The 19,247-nt window shown below is 38.4% G+C and overlaps 1 protein-coding gene across 1 annotated transcript in view; it reads right to left on the bottom strand.

The window, feature by feature from the left end:
* Nucleotides 1-19,247, bottom strand: part of Lrp6 (LDL receptor related protein 6) — a 123,417-nt gene that overhangs the window by 79,271 nt on the left and 24,899 nt on the right. The window lies entirely within an intron of this gene.

Genomic DNA, 19,247 nt, shown 5'->3' with positions numbered 1-19,247 from the left:
GAAAACAAAAAAGAGAGCATTTACACTATCTCATTGTACATCCTACAGATTACTTATTAACAAGGAGAAGATAGTAATTACAAAGAAAGTCTGGATAATACCAAAAACAAGCTATGTCAACATCATCAACAGAGACAGAACTGACACGATAAACCTCTCACTGTGGGGTACTGAAAATAAGGTACCGTCTGTTACATCCTACTCCTGCCTATCCCCACAGAATGCCTAGTCTCAGGGAAACTGTATAAAAATAGGCTCAAATTGAGGGACATTTTTCTGAATAAGAAAAGGTAAAAAAAATGATTTTTTTCATTTCGTGAAGTAGTAAAAGTATTGTTTTTGCTGAGGTTCATAATATAAAGGAAACTTTTGCTCAGTTGCACAGCTAGCAAATGGAGACGATAAATTCAAACAAGAATCTGATTCTCCAACACTCATGCTACAGTCTTGGTGATAAAGTACTAAAAAGACAGCAGACTCTTCCTAAATGAAGGGTGATGACTGGACACTGTCTGGACGGAGCAAGAGAGGACTAGCTCACACAGGATAAAGTTATACAGGAAGGCAGGCAGGCCATGTTTCCCTTAAGGTCTTTATTCTAAGAGCAACATGGAGAGTTTTAAGCTGAAGATCAAATGGCTGTCTATGTTTCAGGGAAAGCAGGGGGAAACTGAAAACTGGTGGCAGCGAGGAGAAAGACTGAGGAGGGTGAAAAGGAATGGAGAGAGCAGTACGTCTACAGTCTTGACACGACTAATTTCATTTTCTTTACACTGCTCCCTGGTCAGTCTACTTTGCCAATGTTTTCATCTACGGACAGCATTTTCAGTAAAAATTATCTCAGGAAACTGTACCTAAAATCAAGCTGCTTGTATGTGTTTTCACTTTTATACTTAAGTCTGTGGTTGATTTTATTTCTATAGAGTGTTTAAATGATATGGATATAGTCTCAAGCATAACTATGCTTGTCTTGAACTCACTACTGCACAGACTATACTCAAACTCATGTTTTAATTCCTGCTGACATTACAGGCAGGCAGCTACCACTACACCAGCTGTTTCTGTCTACTTTTGTTTTGCTTTGAGACTGTCTCATGCAGGCAGGCCTCAAGCTAACTTTGTAGCTGAGGATGATCTTGAACACCTAATTCTCTTGTTTCCACCTCCCAAATGCTGGGATTACTGGCCTGAGCTACCATGCTGGGTTTGTATTCTGTTCTGTTACTCTTCAGTTACAAAGTCCTCTAATCGTGAAGCACTTACCAGGAGAGACAGTGTGGCACATGCCTCAGAGAACATAATCTTGGCCACTTCCTACAGGAACCTTGAATAAATTATTTACCTCTTGGCCCCTCATGTTCTTCCTCTACAGGAGGATTAAAAACAGACTTAGCTCACAAAGCTCAAAGGCCCTCCTTGCTCTCAGCAGGTTTCTCACTTCAGGAGCAGAGGACAGGGTCATTAGCATAATCTAGCTCTGACCTGCTGAGTCTCTACCAGAATCTTTATCATGACCTGGCCATTTCCCTCCACACATCACCATTCACACAGTTTAACTCCAACAGTGCAATACTTCCTCCCCAAATTTGATTAATGCTCCTTTATCAACCTGAGTATCTTACACCCATAAAATCTGTTAATTAATGTTTAAGATTTATTGCCTCATTTAAGTTTTATACATTTTTCTGAATAAGGTAAAAATGATTTTTTTTTAATTTCTTGAAGTAGTAAAGGTATTGCTTTTGCTGAGGTTCATGACTTCCCACACAGTGATTCTTTTAAGTTCTTATTTTTAGGGGTATGTGTGAATACATCTGTGTGCGGGCATGTGCATGTGTGTGAAGGTACCCATGGCAACCAAAGCATCTAATCCCCGGGAGCTGGAATTACTGGAAGCTGTGACCCCCTGACATGATGGGTGCTGGGAACCAAACTTGGCCCCTCTGCAAGAATGGTGTGTGCTCTGAACCACGGAGCCATCTCCCCAGCCCTACATGGTAATTCTTAATAATCCACTGAGTAGATAATAGTTTCTGAAAGATTTAGCAAAACAAGTAGCATTTAAAGAATGAGTTGGCAGAGAAGGTGAGCAAGAATTCACAATAAATTGGGGGGGAAGGCATTGTGGCAGGATTTCATTAGTTTGACATGCTAATTTACAATATGAGTGTTCACCATTCAAAACCCACGCATCAGTAAATATTTCAATGCTATTCAAGATCTCTTCTCCTTTATATATCTCAGAAAGATGGTTAATCCCACCAGACATAAAGACACTTGAGCTGAGCCACAGAAGAAGAAACATTCAAGGAAAAGGGACCACCTTGGGGCACAAGTATATGTAATAGAAACTCCAGAGCACAGATTCTATTATTAGTGTAGCACAAAACATGAGGGCTGAGATAAAGACACAGAAGTGGTCAAATCACCAACAAAACGGTATGTGAGAAATCAGATGCTTAAATTTGATTAAAAAATATTGGAGAGAGGGGTGTCCATGTGATTTGAAGCAGGATCTCTTGTTCATTGCTGCATAGGCTAGGCTAGGCTTGTTAGCTTGGGAGCTTCCTGTTTCTGCCTTCCACAGTATCTTACAGCTGGGCTACCAGTTCAGTTTTACATGGCTTCTGGGAATCCAAACTCAGGTTATGCTTACCTGGCAACATTTTACCTACTGAGACATCTCTCCAGCCCTAACTTGTCTCATTAAGGATTTAGGAAACCATTAATGAATTTGATTGGTCTGTCCCCAGCACATGCATTTTATGTGCATCTCTCAATTCTATACAGAGGAATAAACTGAGGAGAGTAATGAAACAATGGTAGCTGAACAGAAAGATTCACTTATAGACGCCTACCTTTCCAGATCCATGCCTTAATGTTTCCTACCTTACATCCTCTTGAGAAGAGTAACAAATGTTTCTCTCTCACTGGTGTTTTCTTGTGGCATACCATTCACAGACCTAAGCAGAACTCAGTCAAAAATGCAGGAGTCCTACCAGCCCTGTCTCTACTCCAAACACTGTGAGTAAACACTCTTTCCAAAAGACATCATACACCTTCTTACGTCTGTATTTTAGCATATGCAATCTTATCCCATTCTAATTTAAAATGCTAGCAAGTGCCAGGTGGTGGTGGCGCACACCTTTAATGCCAGCACTTAGGAGGGTAGAGGCAGGCAGATCTCTGTGAGTTTGATGCCAGCCTGGTCTACAAGCTAGTTCCAGAACAGCCAAGACTGTCTTTAACAACTAGAGAAACCCTGTCTTTAACAACTAGATTAGATAGAGAAGTAGATGAATGGATGGATGGATGGATGGATGGATGGATGGATGGATGGATGGATGGACGGATGGACAAATAAATGAATAAAATGCTAGCTAGCACACTTAATAATTCAAGAGTTGCAGTTATAATAGTAACTTCTACCATGCTAGTCACTCCACAGTAAATAATGACAATTTAAAACAGAATATATGAGACAGCTATTGTAGTAACTAAATACAGGAGGCATAAGCTTACAGGAAATACTGATATTTCTGTCTGACTTGAGCTTTTGGGAGGGTGGGGATCATGTATTCTCTGTGCATGATGTCACAACTCCTGTATGCTCCTATGTATAACTGCCTTGGTGTGTCCAGAGAAGTTTTCTTTAAGTCATCCACCATCTCTGGCTCTCACAATCTTTCCAACTGTCCCTATCTTAAACTCATATGAACAGCGGTAATCCATGACCTAATCCATGTGGTAGATCTGCTGCTAGTCTAACTTTGGAAAGCCTTTTTAAAGTATCTAAGCTTTGATTTTGTAATATGCATAAAGTATAAGCCAGATTTTTCCTTAATATTTTAATAAAACAAAGGGACCAAGTATATTGTTCCTAGGACCTGGTTTATATACACTTTAAAATTCTGCACCATCTCCTTTTATATTGATTATCATATCTCAATCATTCGTCCAACATTAGAAAGGGGAGAAACACAAGCAAGATTCAAGCTGTAGCAAAAACATCCACAAACTGCGATTCGTTTTCACTCAGAAAATGCTGTCAGAAACTTGGTACTGGGGAACGGGGTGGGGAGGTACCCATCATTTAAACTACTTCCCTGTGTACTTAAAGAATCCTTCATTTTATAAGATAGGGCCCCATCTTGAAAGTGCAGAAACAGAAAAGCAGATATTTGCTCTCCAGTCCTCCCCTGCAATCAGAACATGTGCACAAGCCCCACCCAGTCTTGCCAATCAGACAGATCGACCTCAACTTCTGGTTATGACAGCAAGTACCTGGAACTCTAGAATTTGGGTAGAAGCTCAAGGACCTGGAATTGGAGGTGAGCCTGGGACAAATAGCAAATTCCATATCAGCCAGGGCCAAACAGACCTTATCTCAAAAAGCGAAAGAAAAACGAAGTGTGAAAAGGTAGTGGCAGCCGGGCGGTGGTGGCGCACGCCTTTAATCCCAGCACTCGGGAGGCAGAGGCAGGCGGATCTCTGTGAGTTCGAGACCAGCCTGGTCTACAAGAGCTAGCTCCAGGACAGGCTCTAAAGCTGCAGAGAAACCCTGTCTCGAAAAACCAAAAAAAAAAAAAAAAAAAAAAAAAAGAAAAAAAGAAAAGGTAGTGGCAGAGGCAGAGGCGGAGGAAGCAGTAGAAAACATCACAGCAATTCATTCCAGTGAGGCTGCAGGCCACTTGCATTCATTAATCTTTCTTTAAGCCAATTTCAAAAAGGAGTCTACAGTAGTTTTAGGGGCATGTGTCATCTCACATCAGGCACTAACAGTGATGAGCACACGGCGAACAGTACTGACTACACAGGGCAGCTATATAGACAGTCCAAGCCAAGTTCTATTGCTTAGGAAATTATATAAGTAACCCAATGGCTTTTTACCTATAATCTTTTCATGACTACAATAAAAAAAGAGTTCTTTTCATTAAAACTATAAATGACAACACACTCTTAGACCCAAAGCCATCCCAACAAATCCCTTTAGAGCTCCCTACTTTGGACAAAGGGCACTTTCACATCACAGGGCTCTTCCCACAATCAAGACCAAGGGCAACACTAGCAGCCTGATTTCCCTGCTTTGCAGGTATCAAGACAGTGTATTGATGTAAATGATAAGGGAGCAAATGACAGATCAAAAGGCCAACACAGCATTAAAACAATACTTAATCACCATAACCAGTGAAGCAATGGAGTTGAGAAAAACCCCATAAATTCATAACAAATGTTGATAGTTATGCAAATCTAGTAGTGTTCATCAGTTTGTGGGAGGCTTCGGGACATCTATGAGATAATCAGTTCTTGGATCTTAAAAAAAAACTAAGATTTTTCTGAGTGAGTTCTCTTTAGCATGCATTTTCTCCCTGGCTTCTGATATGAAATAACAAGAGAAAGCGCCTGCTGTCAGAATTTTCATCCTTGGCGACTGAGAACAACCAAAGAAATTTACTAAAAACAGCACCGATCTGGATTCTTCCACCAGATATTCTGATTTAATTGGTTTGAGGTGGACCTGGCAATCAATGTATTTTTGTCACTGTTTGTTAGAGTACAATGCACAATGCTTCATTTTGGCATTTTCATGCATAGTTTGTTTTTGTTGATCCTCTTCCCCTACCCCAATCCCTGGTCCCCCCTTTGAACCCTCACATCCCCAGCAGTCCTCCATTGTCTCCACACATGTTTCATTACCCCACCTTCCTCAAAACCTCTTTTCTCCCTTTGATGGCCTATACCCTCATTCATACCCACATATATGCACATACATACATTAAAAGCTAAAATCCACATATAAGATGTGGTTCTTGTCTTTTAAGTCTGGGTTTCCTCACAAAATAACTTCCAGATACATTTATTTTCCTGCAAATTTCATAACTTCATTTTCATTTATGGGTGAATAAAATTCCATTAAGTCTCATACAGGGGCTGGAGACTACTCAGTGGGCAGAGCACCTGCCATGTAACCACCTTGGTTTAGATCCCACATAAAAAGCAGGATGCAGCAGGGCACACATAGTAATCCCAGGACATCCTATCAAGAAATGGGAGGAAGAGACAGGAAAAATCACTAGCTGCTTGAGAGGCCCAGTACATGCAGCTGTGTACAAGAGACCCTGTCTCAATACACAGGTGAGAACTGACACAGGTGCACAAGTGCACACACATATACACAGAGACAGACGACAGACAAATATGGTGGTGCACACATATATTTACAAGCAAGACTGTCTCAAAATAAAATCCAGACAGGACTTAGAGACGTGAGGTGGACTATCTGATCAACACCTGTTTAGTCATCACGCTCGGTTCTTATACGTGATATAAGTGTGTTCCACTCATTAACCAGTTGACTCAAAACAAAAGCTCTCCAAGTCCATATATGGTAGCAAAGCACAAAATAAACTCTTCCCACACAACAACTTTCTATTTCTTAGGAATATCTGAGAATGGAAACTTTAAAATTTCACAATCACTGCTTAAAATGTAACTAAAAATATTTGGGATTAAAACAAATGGATCTCAAATTTCCCCAGTAACCTTTCAAGACTTTTAGTACCTAATTTTTTATATATATTTAATTTTGCTAATCCACCCAATATATTGTAGTTTGTCTTTACTAGTAAGATTAGTGTAATAAATATTCTTTTAAAAGATTTTTCAAATAGAGGAAGAGACTAAATCTTGGACCTGGAAAGGTGGCATACCAGCTAAGAGCACTTGGCTGCCCTTCCAGAAGACCTGGGTTCAATCCCCAGCATTTATCTGGTGGCTCATAACTCTCTGTAGCTCCAGTCCCAGGGCACTGGGCACCAAGCTCTAGAAATCAACATGTGTTGCATACTCGAAGGCAAAACACCCAACACACAAAAAATTTAAAATAATCTTTTTGAAACCAAATTCTTACAAGTCATTAACAACCTGAACAAAACTGCCTTACTCAAGAAAGAAACTGAAGTAGGTATGCTGATACCAACCTATAATCCTAGCACTCAGTAACCCCAAGCAGAGAATAAGTTTGAGGACAGCCTGTACTATATAGACACCCTATTCTTAAAAAGGGGGGAAAAAAGCAAGTTTGAATGTTTAGATATGTGTTTCATTAGGAATATTCATAGCAGTCAGGAAGTTATTAAGGGCCCATGTTTTCGAGAGAGGAAATAGAATACACTGCATAAAAGTTTAAACAAAAGGGAATTATAGGGACTGGAGGGAGGGCTCACAGGTTGAGCGCTAGCTGCTGATCTGCAGAGCACCAGGGTTCAAGTCTCAGCACTGCCGCAGCAGCTCACAACCATCTGTAAGTCAATCCCAAGGATCCGACACCAAGGCAAAGCATTCATACACATAAAAATAAATAAGTAAAATTTTAAAGGTTAAGAAAGGGTAAGTGGAGAGGGAGAGAGGGAAGAGGGAAAATGGGAAGGATAAATAATACTAAAAACTTTTAAAAGTTATATGGAAATCTATTACTGTAGAAGTTCTTAAAATATATCTATACATACACTTAGAAAAGTAAAAATGGGCCAGGCAGTGGTAGGGCACGTCTTTAATCCCAGGAGTCAGAGGTAGGTGGATCTCTGTGAGTTCGAGAACAGCCTGGTCTACAAAAGCTAGTTCCAGGACAGGCTCCAAAGCTACAGAGAAACCCTGTCTCGAAAAACAAAACAAAACAACAAATAAACAAAAAAGGTTAACATAGAAAAGGCCCAGTTCCAGGAATGAATTACTTCTGAAATTATTGACCAGTGAAGTCCTTGAAGAGCTCCAAACGTTATAGGCTATTGCCAGTTCCTGGCTACCCTCCAGAACTTGATAGGACCCCATTGCTTAAGAAACTACCTACCTGAATCACAGAACATGAAGAAACCAAGCTGGTACTCACCTGGAAACATCACCCCTACTAGCTAGCTTTCCTAGTGTTGGAAGGTGCTATCAATGCTCCCAGAGGAGAAACAACCATCCCTCTTAACCAGGCACAAATCCCGTAAGCCACAATAACAACTGTGCCTAACACGACACGATGACTGGAGCACAGTGACACACAAGTTATGGGAGTAACCGACCACTTTCTACTAGGCTTTACAGTCCACTCCACAAAATGAAATCCACACCTAGTACCATGATCAGGCCAAGAAGCTGTGGCTAGACAGATCATAGACCCTAGAAGAAAATCTACAATTATTATCCAGCTAAATGGACACAGTATTAAACTAACCCCTAATGACCTATCATTATATTCCATCATCTGTGAGGTGATTTCCTCAGGCAATGGGGGGAAAAAAGCACAGTCACCAACTAAGTTAGAACAAAAACCAACTGAACTTTCTCTCCTGGAAGGCAAGAGCTAGTCTGTTTTGGAATTCCTTTTTGTAAAAATTGCCTTGCTGAGCTACTTTTGCCTTTCTCGTGTGTTCCTTTGTGCAACAATGAAACTATTTTTTGTTTCTAACAAGTAGTATTGGCAACTGAATCTCTGATTTTCTTAATCAGTATTAGATTAGCTTGCCAATTTCTAAATTAAATTATGCTGAGTGCCTGTTTATGACTGAAAATGTTACTCAGCATGGGTGAATTAGCATATCAAATACTACATCTTCTAATCCACCATTAAGTTTATTTCTTAGTTTATTTAGGTCTTTGAAGTCTTTGAGAGCTACAGGTTTCATAGTTACTTTTACACTTAAGCATTCCATGTTTATTGTAAGCTATGCAATTTAACATTTTAATTCCCAATTGTTCCTTGCTATTGTATGTGTGCATACATGAGGGATGGCTGCACATGTGCCACAGCACAAGTGCACAGAGTAGGCCATAGGACAACTTTGTTGAGCTGCTTCTCTCTTCAGCCTTACATGAGCGCCAGGGGTCAAAGTCTGGTAAGCAGATTTGTGCAGCAGGTGCTTTTACTGTCTCTCCAGCCCCATAACTGCTTTGAATGCACTCTTACAACCTGGGGTCTTTCTCAAATCATTTCTTAGTTCTAGTAACCACTTGTAGAGTTCTTTAAGGTTTGTTTTTATTTATGTGTCTGTGTCCAAGTGCAGGTGGCACAAGTGTTCAAGGAGTCCAGAAGACATCAGATCCCTTGGAACTAGAGTTTCAGGTAACTGAGTCACCCAACATGGATGCTGAAAATGGAGTTCTGATTCTCTGCATGAGCAGCACAGGTTCTTAACCACGGACCCACCTCTCCACCCTGTAGTTTAATATATAATATGCTGACAAATAAAGGCAAGTTTTCCCAAACTAGACCTCTTCCCTTTGCCTCCTCTTCCTCCCTTAGTTTCCTTGTAGGATGAACATCCTTGTACAAATTAGAGTCCAGTTTATGCTAATCTTTTTCCCACTGCAATATATTACTGATTAAAATCTGCTTACACCTTTAATGTGTGGCTTTACCTTTGACAGGATGTAATTGTATGCAGCTGTTTACAATACTGAAACTAAAGGGTGAATTTTACTGTATATAAATTGTTTCCATTAAACTTTTTTAAATCTGCAAAAAAACCAAAATAGCGTTCAAAGCAGCAATAGTGATTCACCTTATCAATAAGTTAGGTCAAAAAAGTCACACGAGTCACATGATCATCTAAAATGCTGAAAAGTCAAGACAACTCTTTCAGAATTTTTGTTTCTGGGAACAACTAAATGCATACACCTTTCTTAGAGACAAGTGATTACAAGCAATCTGACCACACCATGTTTTTGTATGGCTCTATAAGCTAACATGATCCTTACATATTTTAAGAGTTGAAAAACAAACTCCAGAAAGAAAAAAGAAAGGCATTATAACAAGAACCGTATGTGGCCTGCCAAACCATAAGTTATTTACTATTTGCACCTTGATAGAAAACATCTGCTATCCCTCTCTAAACCTTGTTACTCAAAGTGTGGTCCTTGAGCCACTAGGTTCAGGAAAATCTCAAGCTTCACCTGAGTACAAAATCGTTAACAAGAACAGAAAAAACCAAAGTGTTATCTTTACTCACAATGATCTATCAGAAACCGCACAGTAGGTATATAATTTGAAGAAATTTATATGAAACTCTAAAAAACACTAAGGAATATTTCCAGATACCTATAAAGCAATTGGCAATTTGCTCATCAACAATTCAGAAAAACACTAATTAAATTTCCATATGTGACACTACTTTATGAACCCAAAATTACATGAGAGTTCAACATTAAAACAAAGTATTTAAAATCATCCTCCCAGACAATCTGGTAATTTCACATGCCAACAGCAAAGAAAAACAATGATAAAACACTCAAGATTTTCTTCAGAAGTGTTTGTTTCCAGCAAGCCCACACTTTGCCAGGGTGGGGGGACCTTGAATTTTCACATCACAAGCCTTTTTATCAGTGCCTCTCAGAACAGCTTGTGAGTCCTGCCACAAAACAAGTGTTTTATTAAAAAGCAGGTACATATGCTAACTATGTAGACATTCTAGAATACTTTTCTAAGAATAATGAAAAAGGGACTTTACATTTATATTTAACAATACTATAAATAAATACCACAAAATATTAAAGTCAGTCTGTGATTATGAGGTTTTCATCAGCACAAAAATCTCACATGCTAAAAAGCATTCAGCAATATAGATAAGAATACAAAATACCTGAGCCTAGGATCTTCTGCTTACCCAACCCCTCAGCCCTTGTCCCTGAAGTCTGAGAAATTCTACAGTATTTCTTAAATCAATGGTTCTCAGCCTTCCTAATGCTGAGACCTTTAATGCAGTTCCTCGTGTTGTGGTGACCCCCAACCATAAAATTATTTTCATTGCTATTTTATAACTTTAATTTTGTTACTGTTATGAGTCACATCCACTGGTTGAGAACCACTGTCTTAAATGAAATACTCAAAGCACTGATAATATATTTTTCTATTCCAATCTTAATTCTGTTCATGTGTTTTAATACCAAGGTAAAGGCTTTGAGATTAATCAAATAATGTGTAAATGGTATAATCTTCCTAAATAAACTAAATGGTAAGAGCACTTACTGCTCTTGCAGAAGAACTAAGTTCCATTCCCAAACCCACACAGTGGCTCACAAACTCACGTTCCAGGAAATGAGAAGCCCCCTTCTGAACTCTGCTGGTGCACATAAATAGATGCAGCATAGCACTCATAATAATAAGTCTTTTTTAAAGGGGTAAATAAATTTTTTTCCTGTTCTTTTTTCTTTTTTATTCCTTAGAAAACAAGGGAACAGGCAGTGTGAGGAATGTGAGCCCGTCTAGTGATGAGCTTCTGGGATGAAAAGCATTGAGGGCTACAAGACCTGAGTGTGCAGAAGAAACTCTTGGGAGAACAGAAACAGTCTCAAGATCAAATGTCGCCCTCACCCAACCATCTAAATCTTACCTCGGCTGCCACTTATCTTATTTTGAACTCAGAAGTGAAAACTAATTGGTGGGAACAGACTAAGGAGTAGGCTTGGTTCATCTTTTATTGCAGTGAGCCTTTTTTGGGGACTACAGCTATCTAGAAGTACTAATAAAAGTATTAATACAGAATATGCTCTGTAATTTTTACCAACACATTCAAAAGGAAGATTAGGGAAACACTCCGTAGGTTTTATAAATCATCTTCCAGGCTTCTTAGAAGTCTTGTACAGGAGAAATCTCTTTCCATCAGCAGTTATTAACTCTTTTGAGTTATGTAGCCTACTTGTCTCCTAATTTATTTTGGCCTCAATGGCTTCTACTCTAGCTTTGAATTAAAAGTGTAAACATATTTGCTATTAAAAAATTAAGGGTGTGTGGCTACAGTCCTACTTTCAAATAGTATGCACATCTGCTATCCATCAATAATCACAAAAACCAATACCAGGTTGTTATAAGCTGTTGATTAGTGTCCACATGAAAATAATTTAATTGCTGTGTCTGGCCTGATATTCATTCGTAATGCTTTCTAAAAGAAAAATTAAATGGAGTAAAGGACAGAAGAGAGACTTCATTTCAACTGAGAAGGGATTAAAGTAAATACAAACTAAGTTTTGTTTAGGTTTTTGGGTTTTCAAGACAGGGTTTCTCTGTGTAGCCCTGGCTGTCCTAGAACTTGCTCTGTAGACCAGGCTGGCCTTGAACTCACAGAGATGCACCTGTCTCTGTCTCCCAAGTGCTGGGATTAAAGGCATGCGCCACCACTGCCTGGCTCATACTGAGTTTTTAAGACATCAAAAGCTGTTATACCAATAAAGTAAAAATATGTCAAACTGACAAATTAGACACACACTAAAATCCTTACTTGGTATATACATTTGATCTGAATCCAACTTTCCAAAATAAAAATATTCAGAAATTTTTGGTTGCAATAAATCTAAACTGATGCGAAATTTTGCCCTTTGCAAGTTGTAATTACACAAAAAGGTAACTTCAAAATTGAGCTATAAAAAATAAGTGAACCAGATCTATACTAAGTCACAATTCACTTCATGATCCTTAAGTTACTTAACCCTACCTATAAAAGCCATTAACATACAATTAGTAAAAAAAAAAAAATCTTAAAATATATAGAGTAATCTGTTATAATGATACTGTTGGCACATCCATCTTCCATTTGTCAAAACTCAAACTACATACTCAAGCTTTATATATTTTTACTGTTCATAAGAATGCATCAAGTCCAAGTACCTTAGCAGGCAATATGCAAACGGTGAGTTGGCGGTATAGTGGTGAGCATAGCTGCCTTCCAATACACAAAATATAGTCAGAATTTCTAGTCTTAGAAATTTGGTAACTAGTTAACCAGGAAAACCCCCTTTTACAAAACACCTAAAACTACAACTTTTTACTTAGTTTGTACAGATACACAAAATAAAATATATAAACACTTCTGTCAGCACAGAGCTAGGGTGTTAAGAGTGATCTGCAGAGACCACAGGACAGAATGAAAAGGAAGAACTTGCAAGACTGGGTGAACAGCAACCCTAGAGGGTCTCTGATCTCAGAATCTAAAGGGCTTCTATGTTAGTGCAAACATAACAAGAAGACAAACCTTAGAATACAAACAAGCCTGTGTTAGGATTTCTGCACAGAGCACTCTAGGAACAAATGAAAAAAATAATTTGTCCACCAGCAGAGAAAGCAAAGAAGTTCTGTTTCAGCTCAACCCAATGAAAATGTGGTAAAAGAAAAACTCACCAAATACTGTGTAGGTTTAGGGTTTGAATTTATCATATATAGTATAGGAATTCCCAATTCCAAAGTTAAATACAGAACTAGGCATAACAGTGTTTGGACTTAGGAGGTTGAGGCAGAAGGATGGTCACAGTTAAGAGAACAACTTGTGCTACAGTATGAGTCCCTGTATTCCCAGCAGGACCATGAAGCTGAAGACCAGTCTGGACCACAGAATGAGACCCCGTCTCAAGCAAACTGAATTAAATGTCTTATTCTGTACCACCAGAAAATGTCCGTCTTTGTACTAAAGATGCATTTTTAAAGCATAAACTATGGGCTGGGAATGTAGCTCCAGGTAGAGTGCTCACCTAGCACTCCAGGGGCCCCAGTTTCAATTTGACAAACTGGCAGCAAAAAAAGCAAACAAAAACCAAAAGGTCATACTACAAAGAAAGCTTTTACTAAAAAACAAAGTTCCAAAAAAATTACGCTATATTAAGCTATTTAGTATCACAAATGTTCCCTTTCAATATTCCCTTAATAAAAGTAAGCTTACAATATGTGGGCGAAAAAAGGAAAGAAAAAAAATCAGACAATTCACTTGGGAGGCAGAGGCAAGTAGAACTCTTGAGCTGGAGGCCAGACTGGCCTTCACAGTGAGTTCTAGGCCTGCCAGAGCTACATAGCTAGGACAACAAACAAAAAGACAATTAAAATTCATTAACTTAAGGTAAAATTATGGACATCACTTTATATAAGGAAAAACTAGATGAGGGGTATGATATTTTCAGGGGAAAAATGCTCTATTCTAATATTTGAGAACATCTATATATACTTACACACTATCCCCCAAGGGCCTGGATTCATATCCCAGGAGCTGAGCACTCACAACTTATAATAGTATTTCCTGACTAGACTAACAATTTTTCTAATATACTACTTTTAATTTTTAGATGATAACTGTGTGTGTGTGCACGCGTGCGTGGCAGTCGGGGAAAGGAAGGGTTGTTTTACAGGCAATAAGAATTTCAAAATGTTATGCATGTATAAGGATATCATAATAACCCCTTATTTTACATATATTCTAATAAAAATGTTAACTCACTTCCAAGTAAATAATTTAATTAAAAAATAAAAAACAGAAGCCATAAACACAAATCCCTTGGCTACTTTTTCCATTCTGTAAATAAAAAAATTCCTTTTACATTTTAAAGTACTTTTCATTTTATATAGAGTGAAACTGTAAGGAAGGGAACTTGAATAGGTTTTAAAGGCAAAACAGCTCTGAAAAAGCAAGGGCCAGTGTAAGATATACAGTAAGAACAGCCGAATCATTTTTTAAAAGGATCTGCTCTGTAGGAACAGTTCTAAACTTGTTGATAGCCCAAAGCCTTCTCAACTACTCTGCGGCTCTCAAGCCTGAGCTACACAGTGAGCGTAAGGAGGAAAAAAGTGTAGCAAAGTGGGACAAGCTTGAGGAGAAGACAGGGATACAGAGGAAAGCACGGGTGGGGAAGATATAATAAAAGTATATGTACAGGTATGAAATTGTGAAAGAATGAATAAATTTTAAAACACATAAATAAATGAAAAATCACTTAGGTTTTAAAAGGGGGCAGAACCCCACAATTCTAAGTATAGCATATCTATCAGGTATATACGTTGATTCACTCTTATTTTCTGTCCCTAGCCCTTAGACCTTTGAGGATATAATATGCCTTTCTAAATGTAGCTCAGGTTTGGCCTTAAACTTGCTATGCTGCTCAGGCGTTCCTCTAATTCCTGTTCCTCCTACCTCCACCTCCTGAGTGTTTATGTAGGCATTTTAAGTGAACGTTTAGTGTTATTAATATACAAATATTAACAGTGAATATTAAAAATATATCTTTAAAATCTGTGCCATTGGGGCCACAAGTTTGCTGCCCACACAAAGGATAGATTTGAGCTGAATCACTAACATTTTACTTGCAAGTAATATTTAGTGATTTGTAATCAAGGAAAAAAAAAGATTTTAGAATTACTATGGGACTTGACCTGAATCAGGTTCTCAGCATCATGAAGGTCAGTATAATAGCAACGTGGGAATGAGAATGAGGAACTGAACAGGGGTGGTACAGGAATGTCCTCTACCCAAAATAAAAGACAACATTGCTTTCTGAAACATTTTCATAAGACACACATTTTCTTATTCCTTGGACTGAATTCTACACTACCAGTCAGTATTGGGGGGGGGGGGAGACAGACTAATAGAGGCCCAATTTAGAAAAATCTTCCTTCAGTCTAGGATAAGTGAACTGGTAATACAAAGAACTGCATACATCCCAAAGCACACAGATGTCTGCACTGGTTCCCAGTGTCCACAATACCAGTCATTCAACTGCCTTCCTTTTACATGGTGATGTCAGAGAGCGCAGTTGACTCTTGAATCTCAAAACCCAGGATTCTGGCCTCTGAAAAAGTCTACTTCTTTTTCCTTAGAACTGTTTTCAAGCACTTTATCTGAAAAGTAAACTTCGTGTTTCCCCAGAATATAAATCTGGAAATCAACTTTTCTGTTTGACAAGTGGTAAACTCGACCTGTGACTGCTTTTTCACTAAAAGCACAACCCATGACACAAATCTAAGTTCAAGAAAGACACTAAAAGGTTTTTTAAAACCTGTTCTGGGGGGTGTTTCAGGGGGGTTCTTTTGTTGCTTGTTTATTGTGTATACCATGTTCTGCTATCATGCCAGAAGAGGGAGCCAGATCTCATTACAGATGGTAGTGAGCCACCATGTGGTTGCTGGGAATTGAACTCATAACCTCTGCAAGAGTAGTCAATACTCTTAAACTCTGAGCCATCTCTCCAGCCTCATGATATATTTTTAATTCATAAGTTTAAAATATAATTTGTAAATATTTTCCCTATTATATTAATTATCAAATATATGCCATTTGGCTAAATTGTATTTGGCCTCAATTGCATGTTAATTATATTTATTGCTATTGTGTGTACATGTAAAAGAGTGCATAAATATATGGGGTCAGAAGACAGCTTGTGGAAGTTGGTTCTCCTTGTACCATGTGAGTCCTAGGACTCAAACTCAGGTTATCAGGTTTGGTGACAAGTACCTTTAACCAATAAGCCATCTCATCAGCCATAAATTACATTTTAAATAGCCATGTGAGTCAAAAGAAAACTTCCCAAAAAGTAAAGGGATTTTTTTTAGAACTGTTGAAGAGGAAAAGGTGAACTTATACCCTCACCCCATTAACCACAACATCAGAAATAATGAAAAAATTTCACTAGGTTTTTGGGCTGAAGGAAAAGAATGTGTATATTTTCACCAAATTACACTTAAAAGTTAAATGACAACTATCTCTACCTTCAAAGTACATTATTATTGATTCTTACAATGATGTATAAGTTGAGTCATTGGCAAATGCTCACATTTAATGCAGAAAAGGCAACAGATAAACAAAAACCTCTAGTGTACTTTTTAATAATATAGCAAGCCTATTATTGCAGGAGAAAAGCTCATTTGCTTTAAGGAATGAAATGAAAAGAATAATTTCCACTCACTAAATCATTAGCTCATAATCATTTAAGAGCTGAGCACGTGTGTGTGTATACACGTGTGTGTATGTGTAGTGTACTACAGCACACAATTACAACCCCAAGTAAACATGAACACGGTGCAATGCCAGAATTATAGTATTTAAGATGTAACACCATGAATTAGCCGGGCAGTGGTGGTGCACGCCTTTAATCCCAGCACTGGAAAGGCAGAGGCAGGCGGATCTCTGTGAGTTCGAGGCCAGCCTGGTCTACAAGAGCTAGTTCCAGGGCAGGCTCCAAAGCTACAAAGAAACTCCGTCTCTAAAAAAAAAAAAAAAAAAAAAAAAAGAAAGAAAGAAAAAGAAAAGAAAAAAGGATTAGAGTAATCAACCCAATAAGAGCTCTCACTGACCTTCTAATTCCTTTACTACTACACTTTCCATGTTCAAATACTTGCAATATAACACACATAATAACATATAATAACACATAATGTGTGTTATGTATGGGAAGAAAAAGTTATCTCTCCCAAATTTCTATCCTTAAGTAGACAGTAGATAGATCCTTAAATTATACTCCCTTTCTTCCCAAAGGAAGTAGCAAATGGAGACAGCTAAACACACTAACACTTGTACTGGGAATGAGCCTGTCAAGAAAAAAAGGAGGAAATGGGGGAACAGGAATGCCTAATCCCAGCTCTCAGAAGGCTGAAGCAGGATGACAAATGCCACCCCAGCCTGAGCTGCACTCTCTGAAACTCTGAGAAGACCTGACTGAGGGAGAAGAGGGAGAGGGAACTAGGACATAAGAGGGGAGGAGAACTGTTGCTCTTTACCAGTCTTCTTCCTAAAGATCAGTGGAAGCAGCGAATCTAATGTGATCTCCAAAAGCAGGAATGTCACAAACACATCCCACCCCTCAGACTTAAGTATCTGTTAGCAAAACACCCTCAGGATTATGCTCAAAGTCTCTAACTGGAACAGCTTACTATGCACGGCCTCTAAGAATCCCTCTTCTCATCCCCAACCCTTTCCTACATCCACACTTCCTAATGCTTCTTTAAGAGCCAGGGAGCCGGCTTAGAGTAATGGTGTCACTTAATGGCACTTGCACCAAGCCCACCCACCAGCTTGATCCATGTGGCTGGGTGAACTGACCTCCTGAACGCAGCCCTCCCTTCCACCTTTGCACACCCTAATGTGTGTGTTTTAAAGGGCCATCTCACTTCCACAGCTGCTCCTTTGTGATGGTTAGCATTATTATGTTTGAGACCAAAAAGAAAAAGAAAGTACCTCTAGCATGTAAACCCTAGCTCATACAGGCTGTGCCCTATCAACCTACTCCCTTTTCCCAGATACTGAATACCCTGCCAATCCAGTTCCCTATTTTCCTGGATGTTGAAGACTGTTCTTAAATTGACTGACCTTGTAAAATTTACTGTTCTTATAAAACAAAAGGTCCTAAGACTGTTATTTCTGCTTTTGTAATAAAATTTGCTTACTCTGATCAAAAAGACAATCACAAGACCCAAAATTATAAATTCTAGGGTTTTGCCTTTATAAGCCCTGGACTGATATGGTAAGGGGCTGCATCTTGGAAGCACTCTCAGGTATGTAAACATGGTGCCAGGTTTGGGTGCTGTACTAAATAGAAAGTCTCTTATTAAAACTTATTCGTGGTCATGGCGAATCTCTGAGCAACCCCAGACTCACGATACCTTAATTATAGATCATATATATTATATGTATATAATATATATATGGAGAACAGTCAAATCATAAAATTTCACTGTATTGTTATCTTTTACAGTTAAACGAACTTTCCATTTGTTTACACATGGAACTACCTTTATTTTATGCCTGCAAATCAGGCCTGATATAAAAAAAACATATAAACTTTTATCTGATTACTCCAAGTTCTACTTTATTACAAAAAAATAATCTATTCCTATCTACAAAGATATCTAAAGCATTCTAATATCATTTTTTAAAAAAAAATCAAAGAAACATTAAAATACTCAAAGTATTCAGAAGTTACCTTGGGATTTTAACAAAATCTTAGTTCATTCATTTCAGATTCGTGTTCACATAGGTACCTACGCTCAGCCACAGCGACACACCAAATAAAATGTGCAACAGTGTACAGCAGGACTGAGACGGCGCGTGAAGAGCAATGCAGACCCGAGCTCATGTTCTGCGAAATGGAATTTTCAGCTTTGAGCTATGTTTCTCTTTAGAAAATTACCCTTTGCAACTCCAGGGATGTAGCTCAAGAAGAGAGCACTTGCCTTGCCTCAGTGAGGCCTTGGGTTTGTCTAGCAGCACAGGGGAAAAAAACGGAAGTAACACCATCACTGCAAGTACATGAAATGCATGTTTAGCTAAACAGAAATACATTATTATTTATTCTTTCCATTCAGCACAGATACATTAAGCAGTATTTCACAGCTTAATATAAAAGATACTATTGCAAAACAATTGGTTATGATAATCTATGATCAAGAATATTTTTTGAAATCTCATTTTAAGTGATTAGATACTAAGTCTTCCTTCTCCCTTAATGCCTTAAAAAGA

The sequence above is a fragment of the Arvicola amphibius genome, chromosome 2 (genome assembly GCF_903992535.2).
Source record: "Arvicola amphibius chromosome 2, mArvAmp1.2, whole genome shotgun sequence".
Taxonomy (NCBI): domain Eukaryota; kingdom Metazoa; phylum Chordata; class Mammalia; order Rodentia; family Cricetidae; genus Arvicola; species Arvicola amphibius.
The sequence above is the reverse complement of the archived record's forward strand: the minus strand, read 5'-3'. Positions and strand labels throughout refer to the sequence as shown.